The following is a 7,641-nucleotide window of genomic DNA, read 5'->3' on the forward strand; positions in this document are numbered from 1 at the left end:
GGATAGGTCTTCGGCCGGTGGACTTGCTGTACTTTTTGCTGGAGTGGGATTTTTCTGTGGTACAGCTGGTGCTATGGCAAATGAAATCGGTATACCTTTTGCTGGAGTGCAGGTCCTATGTGGTAGGGCTAGTGGTGTGGCCAGTGAAGTATGGGTACAGTGTGCTGGAGTCGGTCCTACGTTTTGTGTCACTAGTTGTACAATCAATATAAGTGGGGTGCTGTCTGATTTCTCCGGCACCACCACGTTTTTCAAGAACTTTGCTGGTGCTCCTTCAGGTTCGGCAATCACCCTCTTCCTTTTTGATGTCTGATGCACAAGAACAACATTTGAGTGGAAAAACATGGTATGATGACAGATGGAATATGTATTGATAATGGATGGGCATGGCATCTCGACATATATGATGAGTAAACTAAGCATATGGCGGTGCAACAAAGTAGAAGAAATGCAAGAAAACATATGCAAGATACCCGCAATCAATAAAACATTGCCAAATTAGAACAGGCACCTTGATGGGTGAACAGGACAGGCCATCTGCCTTTGACTCCTCGAGGTTAGAATAGTCATTAGGATGATATTCTGAACAAGTATCAACAGGTGGGGAGCGTATGAGTTTCATTGTATCCAGAATGGCACTCAATGCCTTGGTGCCAATTTTGTAAGTCATTGCAGTGTTTAGCTTCAAGAGTGGACTGCTGCTAGTGCGACACAAAGCAGCTACACAGATCATAGTGTAGATATAACGGGAAAACCTTAAGCATCAGAGTAAAATCAGCAAAGTGGAACTTGCTGGAATATATGTGCTAGTATTGCCGGTACGGCTAGAAAGGCTTCGGATACCATCTCTCTTCAAGTGAAGGTGCGGTACTGTTAATATCAGTGTAACTCTCAAAGGCGACACAGCTCCCTGCATTTCCTTGCTATTCTTATAGGATTCAAGTGCGCAGGCCACTACAAATCATATTCCTATGTTTACAAGATCCTACGAATCAAAGAGGCTCAAAGTGTCCATCACAACCGACCGTATAGACCTCTACACTGCAAATGTCCCTGCTCATCTTCAGTACAAGGAACATAATGTACTACTATCATACTCCCTCCGTTCCAAAATATAAATCTTGGTAGAGATTTCCACTATGGATCACATACAGATGTATCTAGATACATTTTAGAGTGTAGATTCACTCATTTTGCTCCATATGTAGTCCATGGTGGAATCTATACAAAGACTTGTATTTAGGAACGGAGAGAGTACATGTTAAAGAAGAATGGAAGAGGAACATGGTAAATAAGAAGAAGCAGATATTGGATAATAAAATGTTGGTTGCGCGGTGCCCACACATGATGAACCAGAGCGCATTAAGAATGCAACTCCCAGCTGTCTCTCGACCATTTCAGGCGGTTGGATGAAGATCCTACGTCTCCTAACCCTTCTTCCTCGTCTCTGATTCTTCCCATACAGAACACTGCACGGGTCGCCGGCCGGACCACCGGCCCCCACCGCATGTGTTCCTCCACCACCCCCACCCCCCACCCCCGCCCCAACCCCCACCCACGTCGAGTTTTCTTCATTCGGCGAGGCCCCACAACCACCCGAGCCCCTTCGATCGCACCAGCGAACTCCGGCGAGCTCTGAAAAATTGACTGACCCAATTTTGAAATTTAGTCTACTGTGATTTAACTAGTGTGGAATATAAAAGGGGAAAACCATAAGCATTGGGAGTATAGTGTTGAGCGTGCCATGGCGGATCTGAAGGTGCAAACCGGACAAAGGCAACTTCGCAACCAAGACAAGAAATCAGAGTAAAGCAGTGGCGATCTATTTTCTTGATGTGATAAATAAGTTGAGCAGATACGAAAGAGTACCGCCTATGGTGCGGCGTCGTGTACGCATCTGCTGAGAATTTGACGGTGCTGCGGTAGCGATGGCTGTCGGCGGCGTGGAAGCAGATCTAGGAGGGTAGACGGTGGCAGCGGGGCGCGGTAGATGAGACGGTCGTAGGAGCGGCGCCGGCAAGGTGGACGACGGTGGGGATGAAGCGAGAGGACGGGATGCAAGGATCCCGGTCCGAAGCCGTGGATGAGAGAGGTCGATCTCTTGTAATGGACGGCGGCGTCGGGGTATCAGCTCCGGCATGGTGGAGGAGGACGACGGTGGATGGGGTGGCGAACGGCGGCGGACGGAGGAGGGTGGGGTGGAGAGGGTGTTTTGGCGCCCACGGAGTACGAATGGGGAAAAGGGAGGTAGAGAGGAAGGGGGAACCATGTATTCAGGGCGCGCTTGTCTCAAATGCGAGGAAATTTACAAACTTAGCCCCCGTTTCAAATTTCTACTACATCTCGCATACACCGAATATTTGCCGATGAGAGTTTGTTTTTGGCGCCCACCATGTATGAATATGAATCAGGGAGGGAGTCGATTTCGGCCAAGGACACACTGTGTTTTGGCGCCCACCGTGTATGAATCCGGGTGAGAGGTGGTTACGTCACGTTTGGGTGAAATTACAAACCTACCCCTATCGAAACCTATAGAAATCTAGTAGATAGGCTTTGCGTGGCAGGGATAGGCAGTAGTGATTTCCATCTCACAGATTTTGGTTTCGGGCGGTTACTGCTACTTTCCCCGCTTCGTTCAAATTTTGCAGAGTGCACGTTTACCGTGCCAACTCAATTCGAATCCCGTTTGTATTCTATTTTTTCAGGCGGGATCCATTTTCAATTGGAATTACATTCTATATACATCATTTTTATATATACTTTCAAAAGCACAACAAAGAATTCTGCTCCTTTGTATGTATAATATGATTTACAAATACAACGATCTCGAAATCTTAAGGTTGAATTCAAAAAAATTTAACCAAATTATGTTCTACTAAAATGTATGGATCAGTAATATCTACATATTAAATAACATAGATGTGCGTGAATTCATATGAGTATGCATGTTTGATAGATCAATTTTGGTTCGAGTATGGATTACATGTATCATCATCTCGAATTCAAATATTTGAATCCCTTTTTTGTTCACTCCTTTCACTCCCATCTCTCTCGCATGCATGCTCCTTCAGGTAGCTATCACTCTCTTTTCTCCAGCTCACCCGCACGCTCACTTCATGTTTCTCCTATCCTCGCAAACATGGTATCTCGACGTCTCCCTTGAGAAATGTCACACTCTCCCTATCATTATACATTACATGGTTTTCATTATCTCTCACGTCTCTACTGTTCTATGGTATCACTCGGTACCTAAGATTTCTTTTTCACCGCCACACACACAGTCTCCACTCGTCTTTCACTTTGTCTTTCTCTCTATGGGATTCTCTCACACACCCTATATGTCTCTACATATGACTCATACCACTAAAATTACTCTCTCTCTCTCTCCTGTAGACACAACATTTGTTGCCGTCTCCTTTTCGTCTCCATCCCAGACTGACATTATTCATTTGTTTACCGATCAGACAACCCCAACTACCGTCTCCTCTCTCTCGCTCACAGACACACACACACACAACTCCTGCTTCCACTCCCCTTCCCGACTACCGTCTCTCTCTCTTACACACACAAAACTCTCGCTTTTGCACCCGACTCGCATTTCTCTCACAAACATTTATCGACTAGCTAGCCTCTAGATAGGTTTATACACCCGCACACTCGTGCTTCCACCATCGCATACATGTCTCTCTCCCGCTCCTTGTATTTATGTAGATTTTTCTTCCCTTCTTGAGACATGCCCTCTCGATCATGCACACACACACTATCGCCTCATTTTAAGCTGATACCTATCGCACACACACTCCTTGTGTCTTTATCACACATGCACTCCGTCCTCCTCCACTCTCCCTCTCTCTCACACACACATGGGCTTTTTGCAACAACTAGCAAGATGCCCATGCGTTGCACGGAACATCAAGATGCATTTGTATGAGTAGTTTATCTTGTGGGGGAAAAGGGTGAACGAGGGAAGGCCTTATTTGCAAATGTGGAGAGGGGTCTGGGTATCTTTTTGCAAAATTGCCATAGTTTCCTTCCTATCCGTCAGATATAGATCGGACGGCCTATATTGCAGGATGGCAGGCACACGATCATCACCGACAATGCTTTTTATAAGAGTAGGGATAAAAATAGAGTTGGTGATGATGGTGGGCCTGCCATCCTGCAATGTAGGTCATCCGATTTATATCTGACGGATAGGAAGGAAAATATGGCAATTTACCCGCACTCTTCACCACATTTGCAGATAAGGCCTTCCCTCGTTCATCCTTTTCTCCCACAAGATCTTGATGTTCCGTGCAACGCACGGGCATCTTGCTAGTAAGAGTAGAAATTAGACATATACCACTTCTCGAATCTTGAAACCAACAACATTCCTCCCTTATCTCATCAAAACCGCCAAAGGAATATATTTTGAGTGAAACATAACATATTTTTAGTGATATACGTATTTCAAAACTAGATTTTTTTTATCAAATCGGTGAATATGTATTAATCTACTTTGATCGTGTGGCAACGCATTGGCACATTGCTAGTAGCTATTATAATTTTTTGGACACCAGACAAACGGTGGAGTACATATACGAAGAGAAGAGGCCCACGCACGCAGTCAGCCTCTCGCTATCTCACACACATGAGTGTTACGTAAAGGCGATGTTAACAAATAAACCCTAAAACCCTAGGTGCACGATTGCTGCATTCGCGGGTACCGGGTACGTGGTGGAGCACCTTTGTAGGAATAGTCAACTCGCGTGATAATTTGATCCGTGGGAGTTGATGGTCGGGACCACAGGTGAACGACTTGGAGCGCGGTGGCTCGCGAGTTGCCACAGATCGAGTAGCCACGTTTAAAATATCATTTTTTAGCGGGGTTAAGAGTTCCGATTTTCAATGGCGCGTTATAAGTAGTAAGTAGTTTTTAGAATGATTGGTATGGAGCGAAAATGGAATTCATAGTACTACGTACCTCTTTAGCGTATGGTTGTATGGTTTTTTTGCGATGGAGGTTGTATGGGTTTATGTTGCGAGATGTTGAACCTGGTAGTTCTAGGGCAAATACTATGGTTTAGATTTAGATGATGGTTTTCGGTTATGAAAATCGGAAGGGGAAACCCTTCTTTGATTAAAAAAACTACTACCTCCATTCTAGTTTACTAGTCCCCATCGTACTTTGGGTCAAAGTTTGTCCACGAATTTTACTTGTAAAATGTGAATGGAAATCAAGATGCATGCATGAACACTAGTTACTCTAACCCCCTCTCTTCTTTAATTCTTTTCCACATCAGCATGTTTGCTATTCCCGTGTGCATGATACCAGCTAAGATACCACCATTATGGCCAGCCTTAATCATCGCATGCAATAATTTAGTGCAACTTGAAATATGAACATGTGTGGGGCGTGTATGTTTTTAATGACTTGAGACTATACCTAGCCCGGCATGCAAGATGACTTATTATGCACCGTTCCCCATACCCACGGGAAGCCCGTTCGTCTCCAAATCTTTTCCTCTCCATGTGTGGAAACAATATGCCTACCAAACTCTCCTTCTCCCTCCGGCGGTCCCACCACTCCACCTCGTGTGAAAAAATCTGCATGCATGACTCTCCTCCCCCCACGCTCGTCCAATCCGTTGTGACCAGCAATATTTCCACCCCTTCGCTCCCCCGTAATTTACTCCAACAAATATGCCCACATAGCTGTTACTTAACTGCAGGTGCATTGGGTCACTAACATATGGGCCCAACAGGGGACTGGCCCACATGTCAGTGACGCAACTGGACCTGCAGTTAAGTCAGTGCAGCTCAGTCCATGTCTTATGTAGGTGTGCCATTGCTCGATATAAATATTGCGCCTCCCACGACATCGCTATCTCCTCCCCCTCACGTTCACGTTCATCGCTATCTCCTCCCCTCCATCTCATGTCGACCACCATGGCATCGCCCCTCCTAAGCCCTAGGAGCCCCTTGCTGCACCGCACGGACGGTCACGCGTCGCTGTTCCGTTCCTCGCCGCCACTAGTCGAGGAGGACGCATCAGTGTTCCGCTCCTCGCCGCTATGCGACGCTTCGTTGTTCCGTTCCTCGCCGCCACTAGTCGAGGAGGACGCGTCGGCGTTCCGCTCCTCGCCGCGACGCGACGCGTCGCCGTTCCGTTCCTCGCCACCACTAGTCGAGGAGGATGCGTCAGCGTTCCGCTCCTCGCCGCGACGTGTCGAGGTGGACGCGTCGGCGTTCCCAATCTCGCCAGCACGTGTGCCGGAGGACGCGTTGGCTCCCTGCTACGAGGAGAACGCCGCGCCGCCCGCCGAGCCCTCCAGCCTTGAGGAGCTTTGGAAAGAAATGGATGTCGCCTTGTGGGAGGCTTTGCCTCCATCAGAGTGCGCCAAAATAGAGGAGGAGAAGAAGGCCGAGGAAGAGAAGCGCACCGCGGAACAAGCTGCCTGGGAGGCCTATGTCGCGTCCGAGAGAGTCAGGCGATTGGCTCTTTGGCAGAAGGCTCGTGCGAGGGCCATGAGGGTGGCAGAGGATGCCCGTGCCGACGCCCTAAGTGCAGTCGGGCCCAAGCGCCTCATCTACGCTTGGCAGTACGTGGACCGGGTGCACGCTTCCAGCGAGTAGGAGTACATGTTGGCGCTGGATCACCACACCGGTGAGATCGCGCTCACCCGCCGGAAAGCCGCCAATCAGCACCTCGCGAGTTGCGAGGCTGAGGAAGAGGCGTTGTGTCGGCACGCTGGGAAACGGCCGCGCACCAGGGCACTCGTGGCGCGCCGCAAGCGCTCCTGCGAGCGCCGTGGCTTTTAGGAGGAGTATAATATTTGTTTCGTAAGGTGATCTCATTAGTTTTGGGACGCAAATGATAAATCCCGAACGTTCAGGAATTTTTAGCGTCCTTAATTAAGTATGTAAAAGGGAAAGTTTGGAAACCTTGTGTATTCGTACGCATTTTTCAAGTACGTGCATATAGCACAAACTTTACTATATACTATCGCACTACACGTCTCTCTCGATATATGCTTGCAGACTGTGCTACTCCCTCTGTCCAGGTCAATAAGTCATCTTTGGTTGTGCACCGTGACCAAGAAGGAGGGAAGACTTATACACCTAGACGGAGGGAGTACTACTATTACTTCTGTACGTGCAAATGCACATTTTAACATTACGATGCGGTTTTTGTAAAAGTAGAAAAACAGCACTAGTCAAGCTTGTGAAACGATTCAATGCAAAACAAATGCAAAAATGCTCGTTTGATTGTTTACTTTTAGCTTCCTTCTTTGTGGTTATTTCTCTGCCGTACTTTGTATGGAGTATCTCACTGGTTGGAAAGGCATGCAAATTCCCAAACCGCTTCCTACACCCTGTATCGAATTTTTTGCCTAACAAGTTGTGTCGTGCAATTGGAATTCCAACTTGAGTACTACTACTAGTAGGAGTACCAGGGGCCAATTCTGTTAGGCTTCTAGATTAGTGATCCCATAACTACTACCTCCGTCCTGGTTTATTGGTCCCCATTGTAATCTGTGTCAAATTTTGATCATAAATTTAACTAATGAAATGTTAGTGCATGTCACATGCACTACTCCATCCGTCTAGGTGAGTAAGTCATCTTAGAGCAAGGTTAATAGTAAAGCCTGCTGCCGGCTC

Source organism: Triticum urartu, chromosome 7A, assembly GCF_056163025.1.
Source record: "Triticum urartu cultivar PI428250 chromosome 7A, HENAU_Tu73, whole genome shotgun sequence".
In the NCBI taxonomy this organism is placed as follows: domain Eukaryota; kingdom Viridiplantae; phylum Streptophyta; class Magnoliopsida; order Poales; family Poaceae; genus Triticum; species Triticum urartu.